The sequence below is a fragment of the Narcine bancroftii genome, unplaced genomic scaffold (genome assembly GCF_036971445.1).
Source record: "Narcine bancroftii isolate sNarBan1 unplaced genomic scaffold, sNarBan1.hap1 Scaffold_286, whole genome shotgun sequence".
NCBI classification, from domain to species: domain Eukaryota; kingdom Metazoa; phylum Chordata; class Chondrichthyes; order Torpediniformes; family Narcinidae; genus Narcine; species Narcine bancroftii.
This window is the reverse complement of record NW_027212021.1, coordinates 215,001-225,934: the sequence shown is the minus strand read 5'-3', so window position 1 is coordinate 225,934 and position 10,934 is coordinate 215,001.

Genomic DNA, 10,934 nt, shown 5'->3' with positions numbered 1-10,934 from the left:
TAGGGTCAGGTTTAGGGATAGACACAAGGTTTGGGTGAGGGGTACGTTTAAGCTCAGAGTTAATATTTGGTTCCGGTTTGGGGTTGGGATTAGGGTTAGGGTTGGGGTGGGGGTTAGGGTTAGGGTTGGGGTGGGGGTTAGGGTTAGGGATGAGGTGGGGGTAGCGATTAGGGTTAGGGTTAGGGTTAGGATAAGACTCAGGGTTGTGGCTGGTGTTGACGGCAAGCTGATTCTTCGGCTTCAGGTGAGGGCCTGGTCTCGATTTGGCATTAGGGACAGGATTTGGGCAGGCAGCAGCGTATCGGTCAGGTTTAGAGGTCAGGCAAGGGTGAGAGTTGGGATTTGGATTCGTCAAGCTCCGGCGAGCTTGGTTCACGAGTTGCCCGGCCCTTCTGCTTAACTAATTGCCTTTCGTAGGTCAGCTTGGTTTACGAGTTGCCCACCGAAAGCTTGATTCATGAGTTGCCTGTCCGTCTGGTTCACGAGTTGCCCCAGGTCTGCTTGCTTCACTAATTGCTCCACGTCCATTTGGTTGACGAGTTGCCCGGCACTTCTGCTTAACTAATTGCCGTTCGTAGGTCAGCTTGGTTTACGGGTTGCCCCACGTCTGCTTGGTTCACGAGATGCCTGTCCGACTGGTTCACGAGTTGCCCCAGGTCTGCCTGGTTCACGAATTGCCCCACGTCCGTTTGGTTCATGAGTTGCCCAGTCCTTCTGGTGCATTGCCGTTCGTAGGTCAGCTTGGTTTACGAGTTGCTCCACGAAAGCTTGATTCACGAGTTCCCTGGCCGTCTGGTTCACGAGTTGCCCCAGGTCTGCTTGCTTCACTAATTGCTCCACGTCCATTTGGTTGACGAGTTGCCCGGCACTTCTGCTTAACTAATTGCCGTTCGTAGGTCAGCTTGGTTTACGGGTTGCCCCACGAAAGCTTGATTGACGAGTTCCCTGGCCGTCTGGTTCACGAGTTGCCCCACGTCTGCTTGGTTCACGAGTTGCCTGTCCGACTGGTTCACGAGTTGCCCCAGGTCTGCCTGGTTCACGAATTGCCCCACGTCCGTTTGGTTCATGAGTTGCCCAGTCCTTCTGGTGCATTGCCGTTCGTAGGTCAGCTTGGTTTACGAGTTGCTCCACGAAAGCTTGATTCACGAGTTCCCTGGCCGTCTGGTTCACGAGTTGCCACAGGTCTGCTTGCTTCACTAATTGCTCCACGTCCATTTGGTTGACGAGTTGCCCGGCACTTCTGCTTAACTAATTGCCGTTCGTAGGTCAGCTTGGTTTACGGGTTGCCCCACGAAAGCTTGATGCACGAGTTGCCTGTCCGTCTGGTTCACGAGTTGCCCCACGTCTGCCTGGTTCACGAATTGCCCCACGTCCGTTTGGTTCATGAGTTGCCCAGTCCTTCTGGTGCATTGCCGTTCGTAGGTTAGCTTGGTTTACGAGTTGCTCCACGAAAGCTTGATTCACGAGTTCCCTGGCCGTCTGGTTCACGAGTTGCCCCACGTCTGCTTGCTTCACGAGTTGCCCCACGTCCGTTTGGTTGACGAGTTGCCCGGCACTTCTGCTTAACTAATTGCCGTTCGTAGGTCAGCTTGGTTTACGGGTTGCCCCACGAAAGCTTGATGCACGAGTTGCCTGTCCGTCTGGTTCACGAGTTGCCCCACGTCTGCCTGGTTCACGAATTGCCCCACGTCCGTTTGGTTCATGAGTTGCCCAGTCCTTCTGGTGCATTGCCGTTCGTAGGTTAGCTTGGTTTACGAGTTGCTCCACGAAAGCTTGATTCACGAGTTCCCTGGCCGTCTGGTTCACGAGTTGCCCCACGTCTGCTTGCTTCACGAGTTGCCCCACGTCCGTTTGGTTGACGAGTTGCCCGGCACTTCTGCTTAACTAATTGCCGTTCGTAGGTCAGCTTGGTTTACGGGTTGCCCCACGAAAGCTTGATGCACGAGTTGCCTGTCCGTCTGGTTCACGAGTTGCCCCACGTCTGCCTGGTTCACGAATTGCCCCACGTCCGTTTGGTTCATGAGTTGCCCAGTCCTTCTGGTGCATTGCCGTTCGTAGGTTAGCTTGGTTTACGAGTTGCTCCACGAAAGCTTGATTCACGAGTTCCCTGGCCGTCTGGTTCACGAGTTGCCCCACGTCTGCTTGCTTCACGAGTTGCCCCACGTCCGTTTGGTTGACGAGTTGCCCGGCACTTCTGCTTAACTAATTGCCGTTCGTAGGTCAGCTTGGTTTACGGGTTGCCCCACGAAAGCTTGATGCACGAGTTGCCTGTCCGTCTGGTTCACGAGTTGCCCCACGTCTGCCTGGTTCACGAATTGCCCCACGTCCGTTTGGTTCATGAGTTGCCCAGTCCTTCTGGTGCATTGCCGTTCGTAGGTTAGCTTGGTTTACGAGTTGCTCCACGAAAGCTTGATTCACGAGTTCCCTGGCCGTCTGGTTCACGAGTTGCCCCACGTCTGCTTGCTTCACGAGTTGCCCCACGTCCGTTTGGTTGACGAGTTGCCCGGCACTTCTGCTTAACTAATTGCCGTTCGTAGGTCAGCTTGGTTTACGGGTTGCCCCACGAAAGCTTGATGCACGAGTTGCCTGTCCGTCTGGTTCACGAGTTGCCCCACGTCTGCCTGGTTCACGAATTGCCCCACGTCCGTTTGGTTCATGAGTTGCCCAGTCCTTCTGGTGCATTGCCGTTCGTAGGTTAGCTTGGTTTACGAGTTGCTCCACGAAAGCTTGATTCACGAGTTGCCTGTCCGTCTGGTTCACGAGTTGCCCCACGTCTGCCTGGTTCACGAATTGCCCCACGTCCATTTGGTTCATGAGTTGCCCAGTCCTTCAGGTGCATTGCCGTTCGTACGTCAGCTTGGTTTACGAATTGCTCCAGGAAAGCTTGATTCACGAGTTCCCTGGCCGTCTGGTTCACGAGTTGCCCCACGTCTGCTTGGTTCACGAGTTGCCCCACGTTCGTTTGGTTGACGAGTTGCCCGGCCCTTCTGCTTAACTAATTGCCGTTCGTAGGTCAGCTTGGTTTACGAGTTGCTCCACGAAAGCTTGATTCACGAGTTCCCTGGCCGTCTGGTTCACGAGTTGCCCCAGGTCTGCTTGCTTCACTAATTGCTCCACGTCCATTTGGTTGACGAGTTGCCCGGCACTTCTGCTTAACTAATTGCCGTTCGTAGGTCAGCTTGGTTTACGGGTTGCCCCACGAAAGCTTGACTCACGAGTTGCCTGTCCGTCTGGTTCACGAGTTGCCCCACGTCTGCCTGGTTCACGAATTGCCCCACGTCCGTTTGGTTCATGAGTTGCCCAGTCCTTCTGGTGCATTGCCGTTCGTAGGTCAGCTTGGTTTACGAGTTACTCCACGAAAGCTTGATTCACGAGTTCCCTGGCCGTCTGGTTCACGAGTTGCCCCACGTCTGCTTGCTTCACTAATTGCTCCACGTCCATTTGGTTGACGAGTTGCCCGGCACTTCTGCTTAACTAATTGCCGTTCGTAGGTCAGCTTGGTTTACGAGTTGCCCCACGAAAGCTTGATTCACGAGTTGCCTGTCCGTCTGGTTCACGAGTTGCCCCACGTCTGCCTGGTTCACGAATTGCCCCACGTCCATTTGGTTCATGAGTTGCCCAGTCCTTCTGGTGAATTGCCGTTCGTACGTCAGCTTGGTTTACGAGTTGCTCCACGAAAGCTTGATTCACGAGTTCCCTGGCCGTCTGGTTCACGAGTTGCCCCACGTCTGCTTGGTTCACGAATTGCCCCACGTCCATTTGGTTGACGAGTTGCCCGGCCCTTCTGCTTAACTAATTGCCGTTCGTAGGTCAGCTTGGTTTACGAATTGCTCCAGGAAAGCTTGATTGACGAGTTCCCTGGCCGTCTGGTTCACGAGTTGCCCCACGTCTGCTTGGTTCACGAGTTGCCTGTCCGACTGGTTCACGAGTTGCCCCAGGTCTGCCTGGTTCACGAATTGCCCCACGTCCGTTTGGTTCATGAGTTGCCCAGTCCTTCTGGTGCATTGCCGTTCGTAGGTCAGCTTGGTTTACGAGTTGCTCCACGAAAGCTTGATTCACGAGTTCCCTGGCCGTCTGGTTCACGAGTTGCCACAGGTCTGCTTGCTTCACTAATTGCTCCACGTCCATTTGGTTGACGAGTTGCCCGGCACTTCTGCTTAACTAATTGCCGTTCGTAGGTCAGCTTGGTTTACGGGTTGCCCCACGAAAGCTTGATGCACGAGTTGCCTGTCCGTCTGGTTCACGAGTTGCCCCACGTCTGCCTGGTTCACGAATTGCCCCACGTCCGTTTGGTTCATGAGTTGCCCAGTCCTTCTGCTGCATTGCCGTTCGTAGGTTAGCTTGGTTTACGAGTTGCTCCACGAAAGCTTGATTCACGAGTTCCCTGGCCGTCTGGTTCACGAGTTGCCCCACGTCTGCTTGCTTCACGAGTTGCCCCACGTCCGTTTGGTTGACGAGTTGCCCGGCACTTCTGCTTAACTAATTGCCGTTCGTAGGTCAGCTTGGTTTACGGGTTGCCCCACGAAAGCTTGACGCACGAGTTGCCTGTCCGTCTGGTTCACGAGTTGCCCCACGTCTGCCTGGTTCACGAATTGCCCCACGTCCGTTTGGTTCATGAGTTGCCCAGTCCTTCTGGTGCATTGCCGTTCGTAGGTTAGCTTGGTTTACGAGTTGCTCCACGAAAGCTTGATTCACGAGTTCCCTGGCCGTCTGGTTCACGAGTTGCCCCACGTCTGCTTGCTTCACGAGTTGCCCCACGTCCGTTTGGTTGACGAGTTGCCCGGCACTTCTGCTTAACTAATTGCCGTTCGTAGGTCAGCTTGGTTTACGGGTTGCCCCACGAAAGCTTGATGCACGAGTTGCCTGTCCGTCTGGTTCACGAGTTGCCCCACGTCTGCCTGGTTCACGAATTGCCCCACGTCCGTTTGGTTCATGAGTTGCCCAGTCCTTCTGGTGCATTGCCGTTCGTAGGTTAGCTTGGTTTACGAGTTGCTCCACGAAAGCTTGATTCACGAGTTCCCTGGCCGTCTGGTTCACGAGTTGCCCCACGTCTGCTTGCTTCACGAGTTGCCCCACGTCCGTTTGGTTGACGAGTTGCCCGGCACTTCTGCTTAACTAATTGCCGTTCGTAGGTCAGCTTGGTTTACGGGTTGCCCCACGAAAGCTTGATGCACGAGTTGCCTGTCCGTCTGGTTCACGAGTTGCCCCACGTCTGCCTGGTTCACGAATTGCCCCACGTCCGTTTGGTTCATGAGTTGCCCAGTCCTTCTGGTGCATTGCCGTTCGTAGGTTAGCTTGGTTTACGAGTTGCTCCACGAAAGCTTGATTCACGAGTTGCCTGTCCGTCTGGTTCACGAGTTGCCCCACGTCTGCCTGGTTCACGAATTGCCCCACGTCCATTTGGTTCATGAGTTGCCCAGTCCTTCAGGTGCATTGCCGTTCGTACGTCAGCTTGGTTTACGAATTGCTCCAGGAAAGCTTGATTCACGAGTTCCCTGGCCGTCTGGTTCACGAGTTGCCCCACGTCTGCTTGGTTCACGAGTTGCCCCACGTTCGTTTGGTTGACGAGTTGCCCGGCCCTTCTGCTTAACTAATTGCCGTTCGTAGGTCAGCTTGGTTTACGAGTTGCTCCACGAAAGCTTGATTCACGAGTTCCCTGGCCGTCTGGTTCACGAGTTGCCCCACGTCTGCTTGGTTCACGAGTTGCCTGTCCGACTGGTTCACGAGTTGCCCCAGGTCTGCCTGGTTCACGAATTGCCCCACGTCCGTTTGGTTCATGAGTTGCCCAGTCCTTCTGGTGCATTGCCGTTCGTAGGTCAGCTTGGTTTACGAGTTGCTCCACGAAAGCTTGATTCACGAGTTCCCTGGCCGTCTGGTTCACGAGTTGCCACAGGTCTGCTTGCTTCACTAATTGCTCCACGTCCATTTGGTTGACGAGTTGCCCGGCACTTCTGCTTAACTAATTGCCGTTCGTAGGTCAGCTTGGTTTACGGGTTGCCCCACGAAAGCTTGATGCACGAGTTGCCTGTCCGTCTGGTTCACGAGTTGCCCCACGTCTGCCTGGTTCACGAATTGCCCCACGTCCGTTTGGTTCATGAGTTGCCCAGTCCTTCTGCTGCATTGCCGTTCGTAGGTTAGCTTGGTTTACGAGTTGCTCCACGAAAGCTTGATTCACGAGTTCCCTGGCCGTCTGGTTCACGAGTTGCCCCACGTCTGCTTGCTTCACGAGTTGCCCCACGTCCGTTTGGTTGACGAGTTGCCCGGCACTTCTGCTTAACTAATTGCCGTTCGTAGGTCAGCTTGGTTTACGGGTTGCCCCACGAAAGCTTGACGCACGAGTTGCCTGTCCGTCTGGTTCACGAGTTGCCCCACGTCTGCCTGGTTCACGAATTGCCCCACGTCCGTTTGGTTCATGAGTTGCCCAGTCCTTCTGGTGCATTGCCGTTCGTAGGTTAGCTTGGTTTACGAGATGCTCCACGAAAGCTTGATTCACGAGTTCCCTGGCCGTCTGGTTCACGAGTTGCCCCACGTCTGCTTGCTTCACGAGTTGCCCCACGTCCGTTTGGTTGACGAGTTGCCCGGCACTTCTGCTTAACTAATTGCCGTTCGTAGGTCAGCTTGGTTTACGGGTTGCCCCACGAAAGCTTGATGCACGAGTTGCCTGTCCGTCTGGTTCACGAGTTGCCCCACGTCTGCCTGGTTCACGAATTGCCCCACGTCCGTTTGGTTCATGAGTTGCCCAGTCCTTCTGGTGCATTGCCGTTCGTAGGTTAGCTTGGTTTACGAGTTGCTCCACGAAAGCTTGATTCACGAGTTGCCTGTCCGTCTGGTTCACGAGTTGCCCCACGTCTGCCTGGTTCACGAATTGCCCCACGTCCATTTGGTTCATGAGTTGCCCAGTCCTTCAGGTGCATTGCCGTTCGTACGTCAGCTTGGTTTACGAATTGCTCCAGGAAAGCTTGATTCACGAGTTCCCTGGCCGTCTGGTTCACGAGTTGCCCCACGTCTGCTTGGTTCACGAGTTGCCTGTCTGACTGGTTCACGAGTTGCCCCACGTCTGCTTGGTTCACGAATTGCCCCACGTCCATTTGGTTGACGAGTTGCCCGGCCCTTCTGCTTAACTAATTGCCGTTCGTAGGTCAGCTTGGTTTACGAATTGCTCCACGAAAGCTTGATTGACGAGTTCCCTGGCCGTCTGGTTCACGAGTTGCCCCACGTCTGCTTGGTTCACGAGTTGCCTGTCTGACTGGTTCACGAGTTGCCCCACGTCTGCTTGGTTCACGAGTTGCCGCACGTCTGCTTGGTTTTCGAATTGCCACACGTCCATTTGGTTCATGAGTTGCCCAGTCCTTCTGGTGAATTGACGTTCGTACGTCAGCTTGGTTTACGAGTTGCTCCACGAAAGCTTGATTCACGAGTTCCCTGGCCGTCTGGTTGACGAGTTGCCACAGGTCTGCTTGCTTCACTAATTGCTCCACGTCCATTTGGTTGACGAGTTGCCCGGCACTTCTGCTTAACTAATTGCCGTTCGTAGGTCAGCTTGGTCCACGAGTTGCCCCACGTCTGCTTGGTTCACGAGTTGCCGCACGTCTGCTTGGTTTTCGAATTGCCACACGTCCATTTGGTTCATGAGTTGCCCAGTCCTTCTGGTGCATTGCCGTTCGTAGGTTAGCTTGGTTTACGAGTTGCTCCACGAAAGCTTGATTCACGAGTTCCCTGGCCGTCTGGTTCACGAGTTGCCCCACGTCTGCTTGGTTCACGAGTTGCCCTACGTCCGTTTGGTTGACGAGTTGCCCGGCACTTCTGCTTAACTAATTGCCGTTCGTAGGTCAGCTTGGTTTACGGGTTGCCCCACGAAAGCTTGATTCACGAGTTGCCTGTCCGTCTGGTTCACGAGTTGCCCCACGTCTGCCTGGTTCACGAATTGCCCCACGTCCATTTGGTTCATGAGTTGCCCAGTCCTTCTGGTGCATTGCCGTTCGTAGGTTAGCTTGGTTTACGAGTTGCTCCACGAAAGCTTGATTCACGAGTTCCCTGGCCGTCTGGTTCACGAGTTGCCCCACGTCTGCTTGGTTCACGAGTTGCCCCACGTCCGTTTGGTTGACGAGTTGCCCGGCCCTTCTGCTTAACTAATTGCCGTTCGTAGGTCAGCTTGGTTTACGAATTGCTCCAGGAAAGCTTGATTGACGAGTTCCCTGGCCGTCTGGTTCACGAGTTGCCCCACGTCTGCTTGGTTCACGAGTTTCCCCACGTCCGTTTGGTTGACGAGTTGCTCGGCCCTTCTGCTTAACTAATTGCCGTTCGTAGCTGAGTTTGGTTTACGAGTTGTCCGGTATGGTTATTAACGAAGAGACTGGAAGTCGTATGGGGTCGGATCCACGGAGTTCGGCCGACCAGGTCGCTCCCTTTTCGGTAGGACTTCCGGAGCCCGTGCCGCCGATCATCAACTTGCATTTTCTGCACGGGGGGATTGGCGGACTCTCCGGAGATTTCAGGTGCCGTGTTTTGAACTCGGTGACCGGTGGCCAGGGGCCGACCACGACCGCTTCGGGAGAGCTGCGGTGTCTGCCCTCTCCCTGCCGTTAGGTCAGAGAGTCAGCCTCGCCGCCAGTTGAGTCTTGGCACTCAGCTGAACGATTTGCCCTCCGCCCGGTTGAGATTCTGGGTTGCCCGGAAGTCGGATGGGGTTGGATCCGCGGCGTGCGGCCGACCAGGTCGCTCCCTTTTCGGTAGGACCTCCGGATCCAGAGCCGCCGATCATCAACTTGCATTTTCTGCACGGGGGGATTGGCGGACTCTCCGGAGATTTCAGGTGCCGTGTTTTGAACTCGGTGACCGTTGGCCAGGGGCCGACTACGACCGATTCGGGGGAGCTCCGGTGTCTGCCCTCTCCCCTCCGGCGGGGCAGAGAGTGGCCCTTGCCGCAAGTGGAGGCTTGGCACTCTGCTGAACGATTTGCCCTCCGCCGGCTTGAGATTCTGGGTTGCCCGGAAGTCCGATGGGGTCGGATCCGCGGCGTGCGGCCGACCAGGTCGCTCCCTTTTCGGTAGGACCTCCGGATCCCGAGCCGCCGATCATCAACTTGCATTTTCTGCACGGGGGGATTGGCGGACTCTCCGGAGATTTCAGGTGCCGTGTTTTGAACTCGGTGACCGGTGGCCAGGGGCCGACTACGACCGATTCGGGGGAGCTCCGGTGTCTGCCCTCTCCCCTCCGGCGGGGCAGAGAGGGGCCCTTGCCGCCAGTGGAGGCTTGGCACTCTGCTGAACGATTTGCCCTCCGCCGGTTTGAGATTCTGGGTTGCCCGGAAGTCCGATGGGGTAGGATCCGCGGCGAGCGGCCGACCAGGTCGCTCCCTTTTCGGTAGGACCTCCGGAGTCCGATCCGCCGATCATCAACTTGCAATTTCTGCACGGGGGGATTGGCGGACTCTCCGGAGATTACAGGGGCCGTGTTTTGAACTCGGTGACCGGTGACCGGTGGCCAGGGGCCGACCACGACCGCTTCGTGGGAGCCCCGTGGCACCTCTTCTTGGTCGGCTCGTGAACTCGGGGAGCTCCGGTGTTTCCCTTTTCCCCGCAAGAATGGCAAAGTCCTAAAAGAAACCTAAGTCCGGTCGCGGAAGTCCCGATCGTATCGGATTCAAGGGTGTCTTACCGGCCACAGTGCTCAACTGACGGTCATGCTTCCGACAGTCGGCCCGCTTGGCAATGGCTTGCTCCTGCCAGCCCGCCAGTTAACAAGTTCCCCACGGAAGTCCATGAAGTTAACATCGGATGGCTCAGGCCGGCCTCACGAGACTTCGGCCGGTGGGACCTCCGCGCGGTCGCCCGCCGACGTCGCATTTGCATTTCTGGTACGGGCACTCCCGGTCATGGTTCACGAGTTGCCGCTGGAGGCTCTGATGAGGGTCCGATTTTCGACGTGAACCCGGGCTGAGATGCAGCATCCGCGGTCGACCCTCCGCGAGCTACCCCGCCGAATCGAAAATTGCATTTTCTGTACGGGGGGATTGGCGGAGTGCCCGGAGATTTTCGGGAACACGTTTTTCAGAGACACTTAGAAAAAGTTTTGGTATGTTGGTCACTTCGTGCATTGTCCTTAAGTGGTGCCACAATGGGCTCGAAGGCAATATAATACTTAAGGTTGAAGGCACTAAAATAGACGGGAAGGCAGCACCGTCAAGAGTTTGGGCAAGAAGGGCCAAGTGTACATGCTCGGAAGCTATGAAAGAAGGGCGAGGCTTCGGGCTAAAATATACCATGCTCTCATTCGTCTGAGTTGTCCTGAAATCGTCGTTCCTGGATCGATCGTGCTTGTCGTGTTCGTGCCGTATGGAGAGGCCCGGCGGCCCAGCGGAGACGCTGGTGTTTCAGGCTTGGGACAGACTCCACCACGCGGCCCTCTGTCGGTTACCCCTAACTGCTCAGAGGGAACACGACCAGGGCTTTTATCCCCCCCACCAGTTTGGGAAGAGACCTTCTCCGCAGCAATTGACGGTTCAGACGAGGGGGTGACTGGGATCTTCCTCCGCAGCAGTTGACGGTCTTGCGGCTGGAGATCCGTCTTTGGAGTAGCCCCTGCATGGGTTTTGTTTGGCGGCAGAGCACCTCAGGGAGGAGGGAGGTACTTTGTGCGCCCGGCGGTGGTTCCTTCGGCCGGCCTCAGGGCGTTCCACCCACCGCCGAATCTCTGTGGGCCTCGGGAGTTTGCGGAGCCCGGACGCTCCAGGTGTTGGATCATGGCCTAACCAAGGACGGGGCGAGATGACCTCCGGGGTCTCGCTGGCCAAGAGAGAGGGCTTCTCAAGCAAACAAACCTCGCACCCCGCGAGGGTGGCAGACCGGTGCGTACGTGGGCCCAGGGCGCGTGCGCTGCCTGCCGAGCTGGAGGCGAAAAAGAGTCTGACCACACACACCAAAGAAGTGTCACGA